This window comes from Panthera uncia, chromosome D4, assembly GCF_023721935.1.
Source record: "Panthera uncia isolate 11264 chromosome D4, Puncia_PCG_1.0, whole genome shotgun sequence".
NCBI classification, from domain to species: Eukaryota; Metazoa; Chordata; class Mammalia; order Carnivora; family Felidae; genus Panthera; species Panthera uncia.
The window spans coordinates 12,391,476-12,416,701 of NC_064807.1; the positions used below are offsets into that span (position 1 = coordinate 12,391,476).

General features: G+C 41.7%; 1 protein-coding gene across 1 annotated transcript in view; it reads left to right on the forward strand.

The window, feature by feature from the left end:
* CFAP95 (cilia and flagella associated protein 95) overlaps window positions 1–18,878 on the forward strand; it is a 233,073-nt gene extending 214,195 nt beyond the window's left edge. Inside the window, exon 7 of the mRNA XM_049633757.1 lies at window positions 18,484–18,878. The gene's annotated coding sequence lies outside the window, so the exon portion shown is untranslated. The remainder of the gene's footprint in view (window positions 1–18,483) is intronic.
* Window positions 18,879–25,226: the final 6,348 nt, after the last annotated feature.

Consider the following 25,226-nt stretch of genomic DNA (forward strand, 5'->3'; position numbering starts at 1 on the left):
TGAAATCATACATTGTATCGCCTGGTTTCTTTCACAGTGAAATACACATTTAAAGTTTCCCATGTCTTTTAGTAACTTGATAGCTCATTTTTTTATTGCTGAATAATATTTGATGTACAGATGTATCACAGTTTGTCCATTTGCCTTTTGGAGAAAAACATGTTTGTTTCCAGTTATTGGAAGTTATGACTACAGCTGCCATAAACATCTGTGATAAGTTTTTGTGTGGACTTAAGTTTTCCTATCATAGGAGCATGATTGCCGGATCATATGAAAAGTCTATGATTTGTTTTGGAATAGACTGCCAAACTGTCTTTCGGAGTGACAGTCCCATTCTGCATTCCCACCAGGAATGAATGACGGTTCCTATTGCCTCACATCCTCACCAGCATTTGGTTTTATAACTTTTCTGGATTTTAATCATTCTAATAGCTGTATAGTGGTAACACAGTGTTGTTTTAGTTTGCAGTTTCCTAATGACATACAATGTAAAGCATCTTTTCTTATGCTTTGCCATCTGTATATCTTTTTTTTGGTGAGGTGTCTGTTAAGGTTTTGGCCCATTTTTTAAAAATTCCAGTATAATTAACATACAGTATTATATTAGTTTCAGGTGTACAATATAATGGTTCAACAATTCCTTTTTTTAAAAATGTCTATTTATTTATTTTGAGAGGGAGAGAGAGACATACAGAGAGAGAGAGAGAGCACAAGCAGGGGAGGGACAGAAAGAGAGGGAGAGAGAGAATCCCAAGCGGGCTGGGCTCCACACTGTCAGTGCAGAGCCTGACATGGGGCTCAAACTCATGAACTGTGAGATCATGACCTGAGCCGAAACCAAGAGTTGGACACCTTCACTGACTGAGCCACTCAGGAGCCCCAGTGATTTAACAATTCTATACATTACTCAGTGCTCGTCGCAGTAAGTGTACTCTTAATCCCCTTTACCTATTTCACCCATCCCCTCCTCCCCTCTGGGATCCATAAGTTCGTTCTCAATATTTAAGAGTCTGTTTTTCAGGGAGCCTGGGTGGCTCAGTCAGTTGAGCATCTGACTTCAGCTCAGGTCATGATCTCAGGGTTTGTGAGTTCGAGCCCCGCGTAGGGCTCTGTGCTGACAGCTCAGAGCCTGGAACCTGCTTTGGATTCTGTGTCTCCCACTCTCTGCTCCTTCCCCCACTTGTGCTCTGTCTCTCTCTCTCAAGAATAAATGAATACTAAAAAACAAAAGTCTGTTTTTGTTTGTCATTTTTTTCTTTGTTTCTTAAATTCCACATGTGAGTGAAGTCATATGGTGTTTATCTTTCTCTGACTGACTTACTTCACTCAACATTATGCCCTCTAGGTCCACCCACGTTGTTGCAAATGATAATATTTCATTCTTTTTATGGCTGAGTAATATTCCATTGTGTAAGTGTGTGTGCATGTATGTATATACATCTACACACACACACACACACACACACACACATCTTCTTTATCTATTCATCTCGTGATGGACACTTGGGCTGCTTCCATAAATGCTGCAGTAAACATGGGAGTGAATCTAGTTTTTTGAATTAGTGTTTTTGTATTTTTTTTTTGTGGGTAAGTACCCAGTAATGGAATTACTGGATCATATGCTATTGCTCTTTTTAATTTTTTTTGAGTTAATTTTACTGTTTTCCACAGTGGCTGCACCAGTTGGCATTCCCACCAACAGTGCATGAGGTTTCCTTTTTCTCCACATCCTTACTACCACTTGGTATTTCTTGAGTTTTTTCCTTTAGTCATTCTGACAGGTGTGAGATGATATCACATTGTGGTTTTGATTTGCATTTCCCTGATGATTAATGATCTTGAGGATATTTTCATATGACTGTGGCCATCTGGATGTCTTTTTTGGAGCAAGGTCTGTTCATGTCTTCTCATTTTTTAATCGGATAATTTGTTTTTTTGGGGGGGATGTTGAGTAGTATAAGTTCTCTAGATATTAACCCCTTTTCAGGTATGTCATCAGCAAATATCTTCTCCCATTCAGTAGGTTGTCTTTTAGTTTTGTTGATTGTTTCCTTTGCTGTGCAGAAGCTTTTTATTTTGATATAACCCTAATAGTTTATTCTTGCCTAGTTTGTCAAAGATTATTATATATAGTTGTGGTTTTATTTCTGGGCTGTTTATTCTGTTCCATTGAGCTATGTGTCTATTTTTCTGTCAGTACCATACTGTTTTGATTACTACAGCTTTGTACTAGATCTTGAAATCTGGGATTGTTATGCCTCCAGTTTTGTTTTTCTTTTTCAAAATTGTTTTAGCTATTTGGGGTTTTGGTGGGTCTGTACAAACTTTAGGATTATTTGTCCTAGTTCTGTGAAAAATACTGTTGGTATTTTAATAGGGATTGCATTAATTCTATAGAGTGCTTTGAGTAGTACAGACTTTTTAACGATATTTTTTCTCTCAATCCACAAGCATGGAAAATCTTCCATTTGTTTATGTCGTCTTCAATTTCTTTCAACAATTTCTTTAACCTTCTTAGTTAAGTTTATTCCTAGGTATTTTATTATTTTGGAGTACAATTGTAGATGGGATTCTTTTCCTTAATTTCTCTTTCTGGTACTTCATTATTAGTGTATAGAGAGGAAATTGATTTATGTGGGTTGATTTTGTATCCGATGACCTTACTGAATTCATTTATAAGTTCTAGCAGTTTTTTAGCGAAGCCTTTAGGGCTTTCCATATATAGTATCATGTCATATGCAAATAGTGGAAGTTTTACTTCTTCCTTACCAATTTGGGTGCCTTTTATGTATTTTTCTTGTCTGAATGCTGTGGCTAGGACTTCCGCCACTGTGTTGAATTAAAGTGGTGAGAGTGGACATCCTTGTCTTGTTCCTGATCTCAGGGGGAAAAACTCTCAGTTTTTCACCACTGTGTGTGATATTAGCTGTGGGTGTTTCATATATGGTCTTTATTGTGTTGAGGTATGTTTCCTTTAAACCAACTTTGTTAAGAGTGTTTAATCATGAATGGATGTTGTACTTTGTCAAATGCTTTGTCTGCATCTATGGAAATGATTGTATGGTTTTTATCCTTTCTCTTGTTGATATGATGTATCACATTGACTGATTTGTGAAAGTGAACCACACTCGCATCCCAGGAATAAATCCCACTTAGTTGTGGTGAATGATTTTTTTTAAATATATTATTGGGTTCAATTTGTTAGTATTTTGGTGAGGGTTTTTGTGTGTATGTTCATCAGAGATATTGGTCTGTATTTCTCTTTTTTACAGTGTCTTTATCTGGTTTTGGTATCAGGGTAATGCTTTCTTTGGCCCAAATTTTGAATCAGATTGTTTGTTTTCTTATTGTTGTATTTTAAGAGTTCTTTGTATATTTTGGATAACAGTCCTTTATCAGATGTATGTTTTGTATATAGTTTCTCCCAGTCTGTGGCTGATCTTTTCAATCTTGTAGTCTTCAAATATTGTTATGTCCCCCCATCCTTCTGGGAATACAATTACAAGCCTGTTAGAGTTGTTGACGTTTTCCACAAATTACTGAGACTTTATTTATTGTTTCAATCATTTTTGTCTTTATACTTCAGTTTAGATAGTTTCGATTGCTTTATCTTCAAGTTCACTGATCTTTCCTTCTGCAGTGTTCAATGTGCTATTAATCCCAACCAATTAGTTTTTCTTCCCACACATTGAATATTTTCACCTAAAGAATTTCTGTTGACTTTTTTTGTATTTTCAATTTCTCTTCTCTTTAGGTTTCCCTTTATATGCTTGAACATATTTGCAATGGCTATTTTAATGTCCTTGTCTGTTAATTCCATTATTTCTGTCATTCGGGGGTCCATTTCTATTGACTGATTTTCCCATAAGCTATGGGTCATGTTTTGCTGCTGCTTTTCATGCCTAGCAGGTTTTTATTGAGTGCTGGGTATTTTGAATGCTGAATTGTGGTTTTTTCTTTTTTTCCTCTCTAAAGGGTACTAGACTTTGTTTGGGTAGGTACTAATACTTGTTTATCAGCTTTATCTTTTGAAGGCTTACTTAAAAGCTCTGTTAGGGCTGGTTGGGAATAACTTTAATCTAGGGCTGGTTTACCTTACTGTCAAGGCATGACCTGTCTACTCAGTGCCCTGAGTATGCTTCACTTTGGCTGATCAGAACTTCAACATCTCCCAGTCCTGTGAGCTCTGAGAATTGTTTAGTTTACAGTTCCCAATAGTTCTTTGCCTGTCTTAGAGAAATTTCACCCCATGCACTCATGGTTTAGCAATAGACCCAGGAGGAACCCTGTGCAAATATTTGGAGCTCTTTCTCTGCTACACAGATTCCAGCTGCCTTTGCTTCCCTGAACTTCAGTGTCTGTTTCTGCAACTCAGTGATTCTATTGTACTTGCTTGGCAGCCCCCTCCCTACACTGCTTTCCAGAAGGTGACTCTATACAGAAAGCCAGGGCAATCATAAGACTCACCTCATTTGTTTCCTTTTCCTCATAAATCACAGGCCTGTTCTGCCTGTTGTCCAATATCTCTAAAAAAACCAGTCATTTGGTATATTTTGTTAAGTTTACAAGTTATGGTGGGAGTATAAGCCTCGTTCAATTAGTTCATCATGGTTGGAAGCAGATTTCCAATATCAAATATTTAAAAATTATGCAGTCTTTCTCCAGTTCTGGTTGAGAGCTGCTTCTAGCTCAACCCCTTTGGTAACTGGTAGGAGACCGGGGCCAAAGGGGTCTCTGATCTGGGCTCCACACTTGAAAGGAACACTCACACAAACACGCAAATGAATTTATTCAGGAGCACGTGGGCAGCCGCGCCTCTGTCAGTTGAGATCTCATGTTCGGCACTGATGCAACCAGATCTATAGCCAAAACATACTCTGTGACTCACACTGTGTTCTTGAATCAAACGTTGCAAAATGCTATTACATTTGAGTGTGGCGAGTGCCGTGTAGATTTGTAACATGTGCCCCTGAGGATTTTGGAGGCACACACTGCTGTATTTAGGGTGCTGAGAGAATGTGAATGCAGAAGCACTTAGTGAAAGAAAAGAAAAGTTAACTCGTCAAATTCTTCCTCTCAGACAGCCTGAACACAATAAATTCTTATTGATCATTTGCTGGTAGTGTGAAATGTTTATTTTCTTTGTGTTGTACCAGAGATAGACAGAAATTACTGTAGTATTTGTAACGATTGCACATGGCAGCTGAAGAATGATTAGAAACAGTAAAAAAAAAATTATTGTTTTTGTTAAATTTCTAGGCATGTAGATGTAAGCATCACATATGTGATATGTGATGCTGATCCTTTGCCTCACCAACTGGACTGATACTGAATCCCAGAAATTTGAATATGTGGAACTTTGTTAAAATATTTATTAAGATTTGGGGCACCTGCGTGGTTTAGTCCATTAAGCATCTGACTTTGACTCAGGTCATGATCTCACAGTTTGTGAGTTCGAACCCCGCATCAGGCTGTCTGCCGTCAACACAGAGCCTACTTTGGGTCCTATATCCCCCTCTCTCTCTGACCCTCCACAACTTGCTCTCTCTCTCTCTCTCAAAATAAATAAATAAACTTAAAATAATAAAAATAAAATATTTATTAGGATTTAAAGAAGTTTCAAAAGTGCAAATTTTACAATTCAGCATTATTTTAAAACTTTTAATTTCTCATTTTGCTATCCATTAGTTATAAATTATATTTTGCCTCATACTCTGAATAGATAATTTTGAACACATTCAAAAGCATTAACAAATTTATTTTTTGAACATGTGACTTAAATTTTTGATAAAAAATATTTCCAAGATTTGTATTCTTTGAATCAATTACATTTTAATTTTTTATACCATTGAGAATGAGTACAGGTTGAAATTATGGTAAACGTAGAAAATACTACAAATGGAGTTCGGTTCAATAGCAACAGAGGAAAGAATAAACATTTTCATTCTGAGAGTATGTATTTGTCAAGTCAGGAGTTTAGAATGTATTCTATTTAACAGTTCACTTGATTGATAATTTAAAAAAATTTTTTTGCAAGTTTGTTTATTTTTGAGAGAAAGAGAGAGACAGAGTGCAAGCAGGGGAGGGACAGAGAGAGAGGAGACACAGAATCTGAAATAAGCTCCAGGCTCTGAGCTGTCAGCACAGAGCCTGACTTGGGGCTCCAACTCTGAATGGCGAGATCATGACCTGGGCCGAAGTCGGACGTTTAACTGGCTGAGCCACCTGAGTGCCCCGATGGATAACTTTTTAATAGTTGCACTTCCGATTGAGAGCCATCGGTTGTACTGAGACCTGGACCACATGAACCCTAGAGATGAACCTCGATGACGGGGATGGAGACAAAAATCTCTTTCCCAGTTGCGAGAGGATCTCTTTGTACGAGTTGTGTCTGGACTGGACAACGTGAGGTGGGGAGTATAGGAAGACTGCCTTGAGAACGTTCGTCCCCAAAGCTGCTACTCTGGGCCCCAGTCTGGGGTTTCCTTTCACTAGCCAATGGCTCTGTGGCACAGGCTGAGAGCAAGAAGACTGGGCTTGGGGGGGTGGGGGGGGTAGGATTCCAGTCAGCAGAGAACTTAAGGACAAACAGGGCCACTGAGGCAGGCATCCGTTCATGTAGAGAAAGTCGGAGGCGGTGATGATGGTGGTTAGGACGGAGGGGAACAGGGACAGGAAACACCCACCCTCTCTCCTCTCTGGAGGTCCCCGAAGCACACCAGCACCCCTCAGATATAGCACACCTGGGATTTTTCCTACACCGGCCACGACTAAGCAGACACCTAGCTGGTGGAAAATATCACTGACTCCTGCTCAAGGGGGTAGGGGACAAAGAAATAATGGGGGCTATTTTTAATCTCTCCTATGTGATTAAGAACAGTACTGGAAGTAATGTTTTATAAACACTTTAGTCATAAGCGCCTCACCAGGCACGTCTCCTGTGACATTTACGTTGTGTTTGTGATTGGCTCTGCTGGGTTACTTCGGCTGAGCCAAGATTGATGGCTCGTGTCCTTGTGCCGCTTGCTGCACTGGCTCTAGGTGCTGGGAGAGCTTTGCATAGGAGAGAGCAGCTGCCAGTTTTCCTGCACTGATGGCCTCTTCTGTGAGAGGAAACAAGAGGAAACCGAATCTGTAAGAAACACTCAGTGAAACGTATCAGAGAAATTTTTAAATGACCATGCGGGGCCATTTATTTGGCTAGTGGATAGAGCATATTTCTCACCACAATGATTTTTGTTGCATACAATGTCGGCAAAGCCCAAACTGGTGATTGCTTTACCCAAGATGGAGTGTTAGTGCCAGTCACACATACGCCAAAGACCCACGCTCTGTCGGGGGGGAAAACCTTGCCCCCCACGTTCATTTCTGGATTTCCAGTACCTAGTTTGAAGGTGGGGGTGCTCTCAGCCCTGGCTGCACATTATGAACACCAAGGGAGCTCTTAAAAACATTGCTGCCTTGGGGCACCTGGGTGGCTCAGTCGGTTAAGTGTCCAGCTTCAGCTCAGGTCGCGATCTCGCGGTTTGTGGGTTCAAGCCCCGCGTCAGGCTCTGTGCTGACAATTCAGAGCCTGGAACCTGCTTCGGATTCTGTGTCTCCCTCTCTCTCTGCCCCTTCCCCGCTCATTCTCTATCTCTCAAAAAAATAATGAATGTTTTAAAAAAATTTTAAAAAGTACCATTGCCAGAGTCCCACTCCAGACCAATTAAATCAGAATCTCTCAGACATTGGGTGCTGGCATATGCTCATTTTTTTTTAAAGCTTCCCAGGTGATTGTAATGCACAGGTAAGGCTGGTATTTGCTAAGCTCTCAAGCTAGACACATGGCATTTACTTAATAAGCACATGATAGCCTGAACTTGGTGCAAGTAGCTTGTGCAGATACCACTATAACTGAGAGAAAGGAACGGATGAGGAAAGAGTCCTTCCCATCAGTGAGCTGCAGAATTGGAATGGCTCACTAGAAATGCAGTCTCCAATGGTGTGTGTGTGTGTGTGTGTGTGTGCATGTGCATGCGCGTGTGCTGGCACTGGAGGCAGGACGGCTGATCTTAGGCTCTTTGCAGAAGCAGGGAGGCAAAAGCATTTCTAAGGCTGCCTCTTCTGGCCAGAAGTCCAGGGTTGTGGTAAAATCATTAGAATTTTAAAGTTGTATCACATCTGCTGCTTCTTGTGGAACAAATAACCTCTGTGTGGATTTTCCCATTTGCTCACGTGTCTAAGATCAATGCAGGGGGAAACTTGGCTCGATGACCCTGGCCTGGGACAAGATTGACCATCCTCTGTGTGTATGAAATGCACAACCCCAGACCACTCAATTCTTTGAACTTTATATTTGTGCCAAAATGTGAATCTAGCTGTTTTCTAGCCTATATATTTTTAAATTTCTCAAATCCACAGAATGACGTACAAGTTTGTGCACAAGACAAATATTAAACATTGAACTGGCATTTCTAATGAGAGGCGTAGTGAATGCAGTGAGAGGAAAACTTAAGGCCCTTTCTTTTTTTCTCTCTCTCTTGGTCTCTGGAAAGCGAAATCGGTATATATCCATGCACACATGATTACTTTTGATAGTATTTTCCTTTTGCACCTGGTTCTTTATGGACATTCCCCTCATCTCAATTATTGACTCTATTGTGGCTGGAGTTCCAAATGTGGACTGACTTGTGAGTCTCCACACCTATGTTGCAATGTTTTTCGCTGCTACTTGTAACCCCTAGTAACATGTCTTCATAGCAAAGACGTGTTTGAACATTTTGGGAGGTTGCTTAATCACTTTGATAAGCTACTTTAAGTTGTCAGAAAAATAAAAGAATGAATGGAAAGATGAATAGATAGATAGATGAGTAGAGGTCCAATAATAGAAACCTGTGACACCCATGACGGTCCCCTGATGTGCTCTGTGTTGCAGAACTGGCCCGTCTTGGTTTTAGTCTCATTCAGGTTTTGTCTGTGTCAAAGGACCTACATCTGCTGATCGATCTCACTCTGTGCCAGATTTTGTTGCTTTCAGGTTTTCGACCAGAACTTCAGACGTTTCCCGTGTCCTCATGTCATTGATAGTGAGGGTAGAATAAAATAAAATTGTTCAGGATACATTATTGCAAGGACGAATTAACTTTTTAAAAACATGTAACTTTATCTTTCATTCTGTTTATAGTCTTATACATCCAATAAACAATGGCAAGTTTCTTTGCACTTTGTGAGATCAGAAAACTGTTGCCAAATCTTGGGAATTTTATAGTGAGGGAACTGGAGTGATCTAGTCTGTTTTATAGATGAGGAAACTGAGACCTTGAGAGATTGATTTGTCTGAGAACATGCAACAACATGCCCAGAATGAGGACCCAGATGGGACCTAACTGGTCAAACTGGGTCGGTCAGGTAGTGAGAGTTGACGTGGACCCCTTGTCATATGACAGAGGCCTCCTTTTTTTTTTTCTACTGCAAATAGGGAAAATCTATTTGTCAAGGCAGAGATATTTTGGAGGTGGGGATGGACAGCAATGAAAAGGTGGGGAGAGAGGGAGGATGAATATTTGAATGTGTTAGGACTGAACTTCATTGTAGCTGTAGCCAATATCATTCTCGTAGCTTGGATTGTTGGGATTTCCATAGACCTTTTCAAGGTCACTTAGGAATTGATTGAGACCTAAACTGAAGTGGTGGCTGATGTGAAAATGTTGGGGTTTGGGAGTCAACAGTCAAGAAAGAATTCTTGAGGTGTCTTTGGTGCAAAGAGGGTGGCTTTGTTAAAGCACAGGGATAGGCCCCATGGGCAGAAAGAACTGCACTGGGGTTGTGAGGAGTGACTGATTGTACACTTTCAAGTTGAGAGAGGGTTAGGGAGAGCTTGAGTCCCTAAGGAATTTGGAAGCAAGTTTTCCAAGACCTTGAGAGGATAGGTGTTGTTAGAAAAAGGCCATTTACTACTGTCTGGCAAAACCTTAGTCATGAGACCCTTCCGATATATATCTGTGGGCCACATGCCTGGAGGATGATTGGGGGTAGAGATAAAAGATGTTTCCAAAGGAATTTTTATATGTTGAGGAGACTTACAGGATCCTGGAACCTGGGCTAATGTTAAGCTAAAGTATTAACATAAAGGCAGCTGAGCTCTTGAAGAAGGTCACTCTGCCTGTCTCAAGGAGTTGTCAATGGGCTGCAAGTTGTAAGGAAATGTAATTTTTTTCTTTTGCCTTTGTTCTCCATATCAGTGACCACATCCTATTGGTCTCAGAACCAGCTTGGTTGGGGGGGGGGTGCCTCAATTCGGTCCTCTTGCCCAGTTGACCCATGGCCATGACGAAAGTACCCTTCCTGCCCTGGTAGTAACTTTTGCCATCCCTAGTCACACATGGCTCCCATCAGTGTATAACCTGCATTGGTTTAGTTTTGCAACTGTCTCCAGGACTCAACTCCCAGCCCAGACATTTTAGGGATAAAACAGGAGTAAATATGACAAATTAAACCTTGAGTCTCATAGCAGTGAATTATAATAACTTTCCTGAGACCAGGAGTCTGCTGAGGAAGGAAAGAGTGAATTATCAATACCATCGGTATATTACTCAGGTTGACGTCAGTGTAGTATTGTACTGTCCACATGCAGGAAAGTTCTGGGATGTTTGGTCACTCATGAGTATTTTCAACCTACAGATCTGCTCTGCTGAAAAGTAAATTTGACGGGCCGTCTGAAGAGCTGGGTTCTAGAGTCAGTTATGCCAGCGGAGAGCTGCTTGACCTTAGCCAAGTCACTTTTCCTCGTTGGGTCTCATTTCTTCGTCTGTGTGATGAGAGCATGAGACTAGGAAGCCTCCAGATTTTTCTTCTGGTTCTAACATTCTAGCTAGTATTTGGTAAACCTAACTATTCCTTTCACTCTCTTTCCTCCATGTGTGGGCCACTGATGGCTCTATGGAGAGGCGATGGACACTGAGCCGGCCAACACCTGGGGGTCAAGCACTGGTCCATTTACGACCAGTTTACCAGCCGTGGTGTCCTGTACTGTCTCGTCACCAGTTCACTTTGCCATTTGGGACATGTCACCTGTAAACTTCACCCAGCATGCTTACCATTCCTTTTTCCCTTGAAACAGACATGCACTTCAAAGAAACTTCTGAGTCTTTCTCCCCGGCCATAGCCTCACCACCCTCTAGCAAGGCATGGAGTGGTAGACTGATTCCCCCTTTCTGTGGTCAGCACCAAAGACTGAACCCTAGTCTTAAGCCGAAAAAGGGACAAGTCCTCTTGGGGAGCTGTTAATGCAGTCTGATGAAATGTGCCATATTTTTCTTTGGAGATCTTGGGATCTGAAACACAAAGAATAACTTTTAAAATTCTTTTGAACTTGGGGTTTCCTTTTTGGTTTCAAAAAACACTGACCACACATAAATCTTTACCTGTAGAAGTATCCTATGTATGATCCACTATGCTTTTCATTGATTTTTACTCTTCTATAATTCCCATCTTTGTCATTGGAATTAATACATGGACATTCTTTGGTCCTAGAGGAAGCATTTACCCAGGAAATGAAAGTCTGCTGTTTTTTTCTGACAACCTTTATTTTGTGTTTCTTTGAGATGGATTCCTGAGTCATGTAACCAGTGAACTATGCCAAGTTCCTTTATTAAAATCTCACTGAAGTCTGTGAGATCGGTGAAGAATCATAGCATTAGAACAGTATTTGACTGAAGAGACTTTGAAGATTATCAAATCCAATCCTCTCTTCTTATCAATAAGGAAACAAGCTCAGAGAGGTGAAGTAACTTGTCTGAGGTAACACAGCTTGTAAGTAATACAGAGTGAGAGCTAGAATCTAGGTCTCCTAAAATATAGTGTATGTATTTTAGCAGGCAAAGATAGAACAAATGGACCCCCAAAAGCCAATTTTTTGTTACCTTTATGGTCTCAGGAAGCCCATTTTTCAATTTTGTACTTTTAAGTTTGGCCACTTAATTTGATATTTTAACAAAAATTTTTAGTATTATAAAATAATCTTGGTACTAATATGTATTATAAGAATATCTTCCTCGACCAGGGTAGTAAACTCAAATTCCTCTGGGGACAGACAGGTAATGGAGCATAAAGCCAGTTGGAATGGAGGCATCTCCGACAAACAGCTAGAAGCCTTGCCTTATTGACCTCGGAGTCTTCCTCCTCCTCCTCCTCCTCCTCCTCCTCCTCTTCCTCCGCCTCGTCTTCCTCTGACATTCACAGAGCAGTGGACCAACAAGGCAGGGCAGCCTGGGTGACCGACTTATTCCCCTAGTGAAAGCCGTCATGGCAGCATGGATTCTTTCTCCCTCACCAGTTAATCTCCAGCACAGCGTCTCTCCCACTGTAGGTCGTCAATAAATATTGGTGATTAAATATGTATTGAGGTTGGGATTTTGAAATCAATGCAATGATTTGCTTTGGTGAAGATAAACTGGTGCAGAACCTGATGAAAACTTTCCCCCGGTTTACCACGTAGAGTGTAATGATTCTTAAACCATGAGTATCTCAGGAAGGCCATCCGTTATTAACAACTGACTGTGAATTCGTCCCACTCAGTTTGCTTTCCCCCCCTCACCCTGAGTTGTGATCAGTTGCATTTGGATGGAGAATGAAGCACAGGAAAAGAGGGATCCTGTGCCAGGAGGTGGGGTTGGACAAGTGCAAGCGAGGACAGGGAGAAGGGGCTTCAGAAGGCAGACCAGGAGTGAAAACGTTGATGTAAATGGCAAACAGTGCTTATGTTACCATTTTGTTTACCCCTGGATTCCAACATGAAGGAAATGGGCTCACTTTCAGATGCAGATGACTCATAAACAAGCTCATTATAAATCCTTTGGAAGAAATTTGGTTTGTGTTCTTTCTTTATCTGAGAATTATTTCCCTTCTCAACCTTTCCTTCTCTGTCTCTCTCAACCCCCCCCCCCCCCGCTTCCTCCCTCCCTTCTGTCTCCTCCAAACCATTATACTGAATAGGAACATATCCTCCCATATATCACTGGGGACAGGTATCAGCACTTAAATCCTCATCATTTCAACCACAACATAGCCTGTAGTTCAACACACACCATCGGGCCTTCAGGCAACATGCCAAACACATGTCCTTGTTTAGGGGAATCAGCAGCAGAAGCGCTCCGAATTGCACTTTTCCAAACCTGCTGTGCAGTCATGCCAACAGAATGGGGAAAATTTCCTTTCAAAGCTGCCATGAAGAGCATCCAGATGTTCTCAGTGAGCTAATGCACCTGCACCAGAGGCTGCTTGTGACAGCAGCTGCCAGGATCCCTTGGGAAAGCGAGCCACTCTTAACCGCCATGAAGCGGTGTCATGAACAATGTGGGGCCAAGAATTTTCAGGGGAAAGGATACATTTCCCACCAGACAATGTGGGTTTAGCTCCCAGCTCTGCACTTTCCTGGCAGCGGGTCTTGAGTGAGCCCCTCCACATCCCTGAGCTTCCCTTTGTTATCTGTCCGTAGTCATGCCAACCCCTTCTCTGCCCACCAACAGAGGGGCACAGCTCTGTGGCCATGAGTGCACCTATTCCTCAGTACAGCCCCATGGGTGGCTGGACACCATCATTATCCTCCCTTTCCAGAGGGTAAAACCTCAGTTTAGAGCGTTTAAGAGAACTAAGGTAGCACTGCTAGGAAGCGGCAAAGCCGAGGTTGGAGACGAGGCGGGCTCCCAGAGTTTCTGAAAAGACCAAACGCAGTACTGTACGTGAAAGGGCTCTGAAACCCTAATCTAGGGAGTGTGAACACTAGTGATTTAAGAGCACACAATCTTCTTTTAATTTTAATTCCAATATAGTTACCGCACAATGTTACATTAGTTTCAGGTGTAGGATATGGTGTGATTCCTCACTTCCAAACATCACCTGGTGGTCATCACAACAAGTGCACTCTTTAATTCCCATCACCCCTTTTACCCGTTTGCCCACCTACCCCCCTTCTGATAACCCCCAGTGTGTTCTCTCTAGTTAAGAATCTGTTTCATGGTTTGCCTCTGTCTCTCTTTTCCCCTCCTCTGCTCATTTATTTTGTTTCTTAAATTCCATCATATGGTACTTGTCTTTCTCTGACCGACTTATTTCGTTTAGCATGATACTCTCTAGCTCCATCCATGCTATTGCAAATGGTAAGATTTCATTCATTTTTATGGCTGAGTAATTCTGTTGTATACATGCACCCTTGTCTTCTTTATCTGTTCATCTATCAGTGGACACTTGGGCCGCTTCCGTAATTCGGCTACTGTGAATGTTGCTACTATAAAACCTAGGGGTACGTGTATCGCTTTGAATTAGTCTGCTTACATTTTGTGGATAAATACCCAGGAGCAGGATCACTGAATCATGGGGTATTTCTATTTTTACCTTTATGAGGAACTTCCATGTTGTTCTCCACAGTGGCTGCACCAGCTTGCATTCCTCCCAACAGTGCACAAGGGTGCCTTTTTCTCCACATCCTCACCAACACTTGTTGTTTCTTGTGTTTTTTATTTTAGCCGTGCTAACGGGTGTGAGATGATATCTCATTGTAGTTTCGATTTGCATTTCCCTGATGATGAGTAATGTTGAGCATCTTTTCATGTCTCTTGGCCATCTGGATGTCTTCTTAGGAGACATGTCTGTTCATGTCTTCTCCTCCTTTTTAAAATTGGATTATTTGTTTTGGGGGTGTTGAGTTGTGTAAGTTCTTTATATATTTTGGATATTAACATGTTATGTCATTTGCAAATATCTTCTCCCATTCAGTAGGTTGCCTTTTAGTTTTGTTGATGCTTTCCTTCACTGCGAAGAAGCCTTTTTATTTTGATGTAGTCCCAATGGTTTATTTTTGCTTTTGTTTCCCTTCCTCAGGAGACATATCTAGAAAAATGTTGCTATGACCAATGTCAGAGACATTACTGCCTAAGAGTACAGAAACTTCTAGTCAGAAAGGGTTCTGGCTATGGGTGGTAGGTAAGTTATTCAACCTCTCAGTTTCCTCAGCCTCAGTTTCCTCATCTGTCAAATGGGGATGATACCAGCACTACCTCCTGGAGTTATTGCAAGAATGGAATGAAATCATGCCTATAATGCCTGGCATGTTCCCATAAGCGTTAGCTGCTGCTACTATTGTTGATTTTAAGTTATTGATTATAAATTAGAGAAAATCCTGTTCATAGCCTTTTTCTCATCTTATACAGGCCATATTTTGTTCATTTCCTGTTCCCACCAAAAAGCAAATGCCAGAAGGAAAGCTGATTACTAATATCAATTTTTAGCAAGAACATTTTTTCGTATGAGTCACACATGTGCTGAAACCTCTCTGTTCCTCAGCCTGAATGAATGAAGTTCCACGTGCATTATTTCACTGAGTAACAGACAGTGCCTTTCTCTAGCCACGTCTGTACCCTGCTGGCCTTCAGGATCCATCCCTCCCACCTTTCATCCCAACCTGCTTTTGCTTCTTGTCTGTAATTCTTGGCTCCAAATTCCGCACTCTCCTCCCACTTCTGTTCCTCTGAGATGGCATTCATCCACTTCTTCCCTGATCACCTCTCTTTCAGTGGCTACCTCTGGCCCCCACCCTCACTGTGGTCTCAGACCCCAAACTTCAGGTCCCAACTGAAGCCCGTAAAGCCCCACCCCCATTGTAACTGATGGTGGAGAGTCTCTGGCTTTCTTCAGGCTTGTGTTGCTTTGTCTTCTCTTGCCCCCTGGTTTTAGCTCTGGTATGATTCATGCAGGGGCATGTACCAAGCAAAATAGCGAGTGAGGCTCAGGCTGTGTCTCTCAATGTCAGACATCCAGATGTTTCCAAAACCCAGAAGTTTTGTCATGCAGCTAAATTCCTGTTCCTGAGTGGATTGTGAGCTTTTCCTCCTGATAAGGCATCACGCAGGCATCGCCTGTAACTTGTGTGAGTCAAGAACAGAATCCCTCAGTGCACAGGCATTAGAATTGTCTCTGATGAAAACATACCTTTTCTAGGCAAGCAGACAAAGACATCTTTTCAGGCGAGCATCAAAACTAGATCATATAGAGTTTTCGTCAAGGCTGTAAGTAGAGAAAGAGAAGGGTGGCGTAGAATTGATCTCTTTCCTGCCAATAAAGCATGCTTTTTCAAATGCATTCTTCCCCAATGGCCTCCACGTCTTCCTTCTACCTCCTCCTGCCTCGCTCACATAGCCACATAGACATTGCACAATCTAGAGGGAGGATGCCCAGACCTGAGCCGGAAGCCTAGCTGCCATTGACACTTGTGTGTACTGAGCGAGTTAGTGAACTTGTATACCTCCTGACAGCAGAAATGACAAAACCTAAACCTGTTTCTTGGCAGGGGCGAAGGAGCTCATATATATGCAACATACTAGCAGAAATAGAGCCATGTGCATGGGTGGCTGTACGAATGGTTTGTATTGTTGTATCTATATGGATCTATATAATACTGTCACCTCAGGTCCTCCTCACTTTGGTGAGTGCTTTGATATAAATAACTCTCTCTGATCACAGGGATCAACTGGAATTTCACGCTTATCTCAGCAGTAATTCTGGAGTAAACTGTCCATTTAGACAGCTTACTTTAGGGAGCCTGGGTGGCTCAGTTGGTTAAGTGTCCGACTCTTGATTTTGGCTCAGGTCATGATCTTGTGGTTCCTGAGATTGAGCCCCACCTCAGGCTCTGCACTGACAGCAAGAGCCTACTTGGGGTTTTCTCTCTTCCTCTGTCTGCCCTCCCCTGCTCACGTACACACACGAGCATGCTCACTCTCTCACTCTTAAATAAATAAACTTTGAAAAAAATCTTTAAACGGGGCACCTGGGTGGCTCAGTCGGTTAAGCATCCAACTTCAGCTCAGGTCATGATCTCACCGTTTGTGAGTTCGAGCCCTGCGTCAGGCTCTGTGCTGTGCTGACAGCTCAGAACATGGAGCCTGCTTCAGATTCTGAGTCTCTCTCTCTCTCTCTGCCCCTCCCCTGCTCACTCTCTCTCTCTCTCTCTCTCTCTCTCTGCTCACACTCTCTCTCTCTCTCAAAAATAAATAAAACATTAAAAAAAAAGTCTTTAAAAAAATTCCTAAAAGTAGCTTCCTTGTGCAAACACTATTGGTTTGTTTTGAGTGTGTGCGTGCATCTCCTAATTTTCCAGGTCTTTCCACTGTCACAGTTTGTCTTCTGTAAGCTTCAGTTGGAAGTGATCTTGGTGGCTGTCCAGTTGGACTGGCTGGTGGAGCTGCTCCAGCTCACTGATTTCAGAATTTCCGTTGGCCTCTAACAGCCGCTGTCCTTCAAATATGTCCTTAGCTAGTTTAGCACTAGATGGGCTGTTTGCTCTAGAAAATACATCTGAGTGTTAGGGTTTTTTTTGCAAGAATAAGTTCCACTCAGGTGCTCTTCCCCATCCCCCCCCCCCCCCCCCCGCCAGAAACGTATCCCCCTGGTGTTTGACAGTTGGAATCTTCATGCTTAATTTTCCAGCAAATAAATTGTCTGGGAGTAAATAAAGCCCTTTGGAAGGGTGTTAACTCTTTGAGCGTCCCACTCTGTTACTTAGTCATAGTTTGAGAAATCTAAATATTTATTCTTTTCCTTTACATCCAGAGTGGATTTGAACTTGTTTCAAAAATGCACGCCATAGAAATTACATAAATTGCAAAGATGTAATTCAAAACAAGAGAAAAGAATGGCACATGGTCCTGTACAGTCACTATCGTCAGAGAGTCAGTGTGTCTCGAGGCTTCCCAGTGACCAAAGCAAAAAGGGAAACTTTCTCAGTTTTCAGAGATGCACATTGGTGCTATATATCCACACTAGCTTTTTCTCAAGCAAGAGGGAATCCTCTGCGACTCCTCCCCAAGGAAAGCCATTACAACTCTCAAAGTGCCAGCCTGACCTGAATTGCTAGACAACTCAAAACCTTTGGGACACTTTGTCAGCTGACCTGGGCCTCGGAAAACGATGTGGCAGTTGTCATGTGCATGGAGACAGAATAAAGCTCTAATGTTTAATCTCCTTTGCCTGCACGAGAGCATGCGGAGGGGACGCAGGCATGCGCCCGGCCTTTGCGTGTAGCAGCACCATGCAATGTAGCGTCATTGAAAACAATACCAAGTTGCTGAATGTGTGTGGTTTTAGGTCATTCAGCTCAGGGGGAATCTCTATCCTGCAAAGTGCTGAGGCATCTCAGGACTCCCAGTAGCACACACGGCAAGTTAGAGGGAGCGTTCTAGGACCCCTACCTTGGCAGGCCTCAGTTAGAGTGGTAAAATGAGTTACTCTCACGTCTGCTCCTCAGCTGGACCGTGAGATGTCCCGGGGACGCTGTCTTCTCCATCACTGCATACTGGTGCCTAGCACACCCCTTCTATAGCAAATGTTGGGCGTGAGGGGAGTGAACATGTGTGCCAGCCCAAATTCTAAGTGCTTTATGTGGCTTTTCTCAATTCAGTCCCTTTAATAGCTGTATGAGATAGTTACTTCCATCATCCCCTTTCACAGATGAAGAAACCTCAGCCTAAGGAATGATTGGCTGCTTCCCAGAAGTAAATGGTAGAAGAGAGAACTGAAGCCCTCAGCCAGGACACAAGAATGAAGACCAAGTTCTAGTGCTTTGAGGAGGTAAGCCAGCATTGGGCTTGGTAGATGCCAAACATGTCAGTGGGTTATGCCACAGGAAAAGAGTAAGATGTCGTGTTTATTGGGATCTTCATCTGAATCCCCTGTCATTACCACAGTCCCAGGAATGGGGTTTCTAACTCATGGTCCTGAGCATTACCTTCAGAAGCCATGGGACGTGTCTGGGGCAAGTACTTCATAAATCCTCATTTTTTAGTTAAGCTTTAGTAATACAGCTAAACAGTTTTGTGGATGGTACTGTATGAACTAATTGAAAACTACCAGGGAGAAAAAGAGAGACAATAATCTTTGCTTCTAATTTCTCCAGAATGTTTATTCTCTCTCAAGTTCAGAACCCTACAAGTTTGAATGATTTCTTGCTACACTTGGCAAATTCCTAAGTGACCTGACTTCTCTATGGTTTTCGGGGGGGGGGGCAGGGGGGGAGAATGAAACAGTTACACTAATCTAGTGTTGGTACTTACTCTAACATTTTGATTAAAAATAAACCCTGTTCTGAAAGGGAATGATGCCCTTTTGACATGCTTGGCATATTTCTCTTCCAAGGGCATCCCAAATAGCTTGACTACAAATACTTCCACTAATGAGATGGCATTGAAATACCACTGCCACGATTATAGGCATAAATAGTGAATTTCATTAGGTTGCCTGAGTGCCACTTTTGATGGCATAGCAAATCTCAAAACAACCATGGGCGGTAGATAGACAAAGAGCTTTTTAGGGTATAATCAACTTATTCAAGTGTACCTACTAGCTACCTTACCGTAGCAGTTCTAACTCAGTCTCAGGCTGTAAGAACATTAAACAATTCAACACCGTTATAGGGTTCTTAATGAACCCAAAAGATTTATAAGTTAGAAAAAAAACTTTGACTTATTAATTCTTTTCTTATTATTATTATTTGAGAGGAGAGAGCGTACGTGTGTGTGCAAACAGGAGAGAAACCATGGGAGAGGGAAAGAATCTTAAGCAGGTTCCATCCTCAGCGTGGAGCCCAACTAGGGGCTCGATTCCACGACCCTGGGATCGTGACCTGAGCCGAAATCAAGAGTCAGATGCTCAACCGACTGAGCCACCCAGGCGTCCCCTATTAATTCTTAATAAGATATCTGCCTTTCAGACTTTGTGTACTTTTCTTAGACTCCGCTTTTACTGTCTCCACCCTTCCCTCAGATAATATCTTATTTCATAGATACACAGCACACATGGCAGTTCAGTCAGGTACAGCGACATGATGTAGCAAGTGGCAGAGATTTATGGCAAGATCATGTAAGCAAGAGAGAGGATAAAGCGGTGTGGTTGAGAAGGTCCGAGCACTGGAACCAGAAAACCCGCTATTTGCTCACCTGGCCTTAGGCTGGTTGGTCAGCTTTTAAGAGAATCCGTCTCCTCAGCAGACAATGAAGACGGGGCACATGGGTGGCTCAGTCAGTTAAGCATTCGACTCTTTGTTTTGGGTCAGGTCGTGAACTCACAGTTCATGAGTTCGAGCCCCGAGTCGGGCTTTTGCCCTGACAGTACGCAGAGCCTGCTTGGGATTCTCTCTCTCCCTTTCTCTGTCCCTCCCCCACTCTTCTCTCTTAAAATGAATAAATAAATTTTAAAAAATTAAAAAAATAATGAAATGAAGATACTAGTTATCTTACAAAACTGGGTTGTTGTGAAGCTAAAGAGAGAATGTTTTCAACTAATATTCATAGACCACCTATTATGTCCTGGTGCCTTTGTACACATAATCTCATTAGTCCTCAGGCAGGTGCCCTGACTTTCTCACTTACTGACTGTTGGTCTGCTGTAACAAATTCCTATAACCAGGTGACTTAAAACAATAGGAATTTATTCTTCCACCGTTTTCTGGAGACCTGAAGTCCAAAATCAAGGTCAGCAGGGTTGGTTCATTCTTGAGGCTCAGAAAGAAAATCCACTCCATGCCTGTCTCCTAGCTCCTGGTGGCCCCCCACATTCCTTGGCACTTCCTTGTCTTGTAGACATGTCACTCCAGACTCTGCCTCAGTCCTCCTGTGGGCTTCCCCTCTGGGTGTGTCTGTCTTCTCCTTTTCTTTTATAAGGATACTCATCATTGAGTTTAGAGCCTACCCTTATGTATAGGATGATCTCGTCTCAAGAGCCTTAATTTAATTACATCTGCAAAGACCTTGTTTCCAAATAAGCTCACATTCAGGAGTACAGAGGTTAAGAACTAGACACATCTTTCGGAGGCCAGCCTGCACTATATATAGTGACCAAGCAAGAAACTGAATCCGGGTACTTTCTGATTTGAAGACCAATGCACTATGGTCTCTGCCATATTCTCTCCCTCTGTGAAACTTCTTTGTCCAGGCTAAGGACCACATCATGGTTTCTTCTCCTTATTCTGGAATTACATGGTTCTCCCTGATTCTAATTGATACAAGAGAGTAGCCTGGGCATCTGGAAGAAATCATTGACTTCTACTAAATTTTTCATTTGTTTCTAACTAAGGGCACCCTTCTGCCTAAGTAATCTTTGAATAGTGAGTTGAGCTATGCACTCTGGAGTTGTTAAATCATCCAAGCTTATAGCAAAAATAAGAAGATAGTTAAGATTCATTGAATTTTTATTATGTATTAGGCCTGCACTCAGTGCCTCAGATACATCATCTTATTATATCCTAGGAGAGAGTGACTGTTACTGTCTCTCATTTACAGAAGAAATTGGGATTCAGAGAGGTTAAGGAAGTTGTCTCAAGTCACAGAGCTGGTAAGTAGTGGAGCTGAGATTGGAACCCAGGCAGTCAGATGCCAAACCCCGCGCTCTTGAAACCAGAGTAGAGTCATATTACCACTTCAGCTCCTGGCACAAAGTTCCTTCCCCTACCGCCAGGCAAGGCTGGAGGCAGTTGGACTTAATGGACAGAGACTTGTTAATTACGCAAATTAACCATGCATTTCTAACAGAAACAGACTGGGCATTCAGATGTCTCTTTGTTTGCCATCATTTCATTTTTGGAGTGACACTGTTGAAAGATATTTGGAAGTGTTGAATGAAAACTACTTGGAACTTTAGCCGAGTTTTTAGGGGGAAAAAAATCAGGGTGTTTCCTTTATGTCATTACTGTTCCAATCCCTTTGGTCTGGTGTTTCCTAATGCATTCATTACTCAGAATAGTTGTTTTTAATTTGTCAGCACATTATAATATGTTTTTGCTCAAGAAAAATAGCATCCTCCCCCCACCCACTAAGGCTGAATTTGTTTTGGTTTGTCATCAGTGTAAACAGTTTCCCTTCAACAGGGTAATATAATAAAAAGCCACCTAACTACAAGAAAGGATGTAGTTAGATGTAGTCAGCACTATAATTCTTTCTTTCTGACTAATATTTTTAAATTATCTTTAGCTGACACAGGCAAGATAAATCAGTAATATGACCCCAAAGTCTAAGTGAAAGCTTATTGCTTTAGAGTGTATCCATTTATTTTTCACGCTCATGTCTGGTTTTAAAGGATGGCTTTGTAAAGCTATTTTTACTACTTAGAACATAAGCTACACTGCCTGCCACTCCATAATCTTAAGTGAAATGCTGGCCTCAACTAGAACTGCTCATTGTCTTTTCTTGCCTATAACGCGACTCACTAATGATCGTGTATTTTTAACTGATACGGAAAAGGTCATTTTCTTTAGTGTATTTGTCCTCTTAATTAACTTTGGATCCTTGAAAAAGAATTTAAGCCTAAAAGTCCTCCTGATAGATTTATTATCTTCCTCTTAAAAGTTAATGTATTTAAAGAACCAAGATAGCTTGCTTCAACTCCAAAGCAGTCTTCGTAAATCATGTACTTGAGAGGTTCTCGGGAGTGTATATTTGGATTCAGGGATGAGCAAGGTCAGGAAGCAAAAACAAGAGCACTGGCAAGACAGGAAAAGCCTGGCCCTCCTGCCCCTTCGCTGAACTACTTTCTGTCCTGAGCGTTTGGTGCAGCAAAGTCACCAGGACAGCAAGAGGCAAGAGACAGTGTGGATTGCAGTGCAACTGACAACCAATGTGTTTTGACTTCTGAAAGCCATAACAAAGAAAACTACGGTTGTATATAAAGTTCCTATCTTATTTGGAGCACTTTATGTTTCCCAAATGAATACTTGATGATTCCTGCTCAATATACTGCTTTTATAGAATTTCTACAAATTTGAAAGGAACAAAATGTCTTCCCAGGGTGTCTGCGTGCCATGGATTTACTTGACAACAGTGAATTCAGGGGATTTCCCAACCCCTCTGTGAGGCTATGATTGTCCTTGTAGACTCGGGGAAAGCTGAAGAGCAGAGCGCGTAAATGATTTGCTCAAGGTCAATTGGAGATCAGGGAATATTTGGCTCCAACTTCCCATGCTAATTATCATTCTGTTACTCTCTCCTTGATTTATGCATTTGCTAATAATTGTTTTTTCTTTAAAGCTCAAGAAAATGAGTCTGAAAACCTTTTGCAAAATAAAACTAGCTTTTGGTATTTTCATTGTTCATATGTGCACATTTTGCCATTCTTTTGTTTAAATTATTTTTTTACTGTTTATTTGTTTTTGAGACAGAGAGAGACAGAGTGCGAGCGGTGGAGGGGCAGAGAGAGAGGGAGGCACAGAATCCGAAGCAGGCTCCAGCTCTGAGCTGTAAGCAAAGAGCCCCACGCAGGGCTCAAACTCATAGACCGCGAGATAATGACCTGAGCCAAAATTGGACGCTCAACCGACTGAGGCACCCAGGCGCCCCCACATTTTGCTATTCTTCATTTAAATCTTTTTCTCTGTGCTCAAGGACTCTCAGAGTTGCAGACTCCTCCCAAAATGGGGACAGTTGAACACAGAGGAGTGTTAACCTGACCAGTTTTTCAATATCCTGCACTGACCACTGGCTGTAAGAGGATCACTGTGTTATTTCAGCTCTTAGGGGTGTAAGTCCTAACACTCAGTTCTCATACATCATAATATTGGTGCAGCCAGAGTGTGACTGAGGAAGGAGTCTCACACAAAAGATACAATGGAAGTCATTCTTTATTTCCTCTTTTTAACCTTATCAGCTGATTAAATCCTAAAATATGGGGGTAATGAAGTAAATTATCTGCTCGATTTCATGTTGATTTCCAAAACTATTCATCAGTTCTATTTTTCATTATGGTAAAATATACATAAATAAAATTTACCATTGTTAGCCACTTGTAAGTGTACATTTCAGCGGCATTAAGTACATTCACAGTATTGTACAATCATTACCACCACCCATTTCCAGAATTTTCACCCCAAATTGAACTTTTGTATCTACTAAGCCCTAATTCCCCATTTCCCTCAACCCCTAGTCCCTGGCAACCATTATTCCGTTTTTGTCTCTATGGATTTGACTACTTTAAGTACCTCATCTAAGTGGAATCATGCAATATTTGTCCTTTTGAGTCTGGCTTACTTAACTTAGCATAATGTTTATCCATGTTATAGAATGTACCATAATTGCATTTCTTTTTGAAGCTAAATAATGTTGTATTTTGTGGACATACCACATTTTATTTCTCCATTCATCTATTGATGGAGGATAATGCTTCTTTGAATATTGATGTAAAAATATCTCAAGTCCCTACTTTCAAATCTTCTGCACAGACACCTAGAAGTCAAGTTGCTGGATCATATGGTGATTCTGTTTCCATTTTGAGGAACTGCCATTTTGTTTTCTGTAGCAGCTGTGCCATTTTATATTCATATCAACAAGTGTTCCTATTTCTCTACATCCTCACCAACTCTTGTTATTTTGATTTTTTTGATAATAGCCATGCTAATGGGTATGAGTGGTTAATCAAGTATATTTTAAACAGTATTTGCTATGGTAGACATTTGTCACATTACAATGATTTTACCATCTTCTGAAAAGCTTTTCTGAATACGGAGAATTTCCATGTTGTAAGTTCTGCCTCTTCAGTACAGAGCTCAGAACTCAAATCCCCAGCTTCCTTTTCGGCTAGAATAAAATCATGACTCCATTAATCAGATGCATCTATGCAAGACTTAAATTCTTACATGACCAAGAAAAGATATAAGCTCTTTTCAATGCTTCCATTTTGTTGGCTTGGGTGATGGCAATGGAATCTGACTTTAGGGAGGCATTAACAATTGCAGTAGGTCTAATGCAGTCAAGTTCCCAATGTCTAGGCTGATGGTGGCATATCCTCAGCAAGCCATTTCTGTGGCATGATTGTGGGTGTTGTTCCCGGCAGCTGATTTTCAAGCCTATTTCTCCAACCAAAGAGTCCAATCCAATCTAGTTTACAATTTCAATTTCATATCCAGTTGAATACTTGTCTTCACCCTGCCCCATACCACCAGTGAGGCTTCTTCCTGGGGGCCTTGGAGTGGGGAACGGGCATGGTCTACATGTTCACTCTTTCTTTTCTCTTTTTCCTCTAGTCTTGATTCTTGCAGAGCAGGGGCAGGAAGGATGGATGAAGTACAGAAAGAATGTTTACTTAACTGGTGCCATTGTGGTCCCCTCTCAGATGGCATTCTGCTTTCTGTGGCATGTGTCTACACACTGGCTCTCTGGTGGTGGACTTTTCTGTATGTCCAAGTGACCAGAATGGAATGTACGTGAGACATC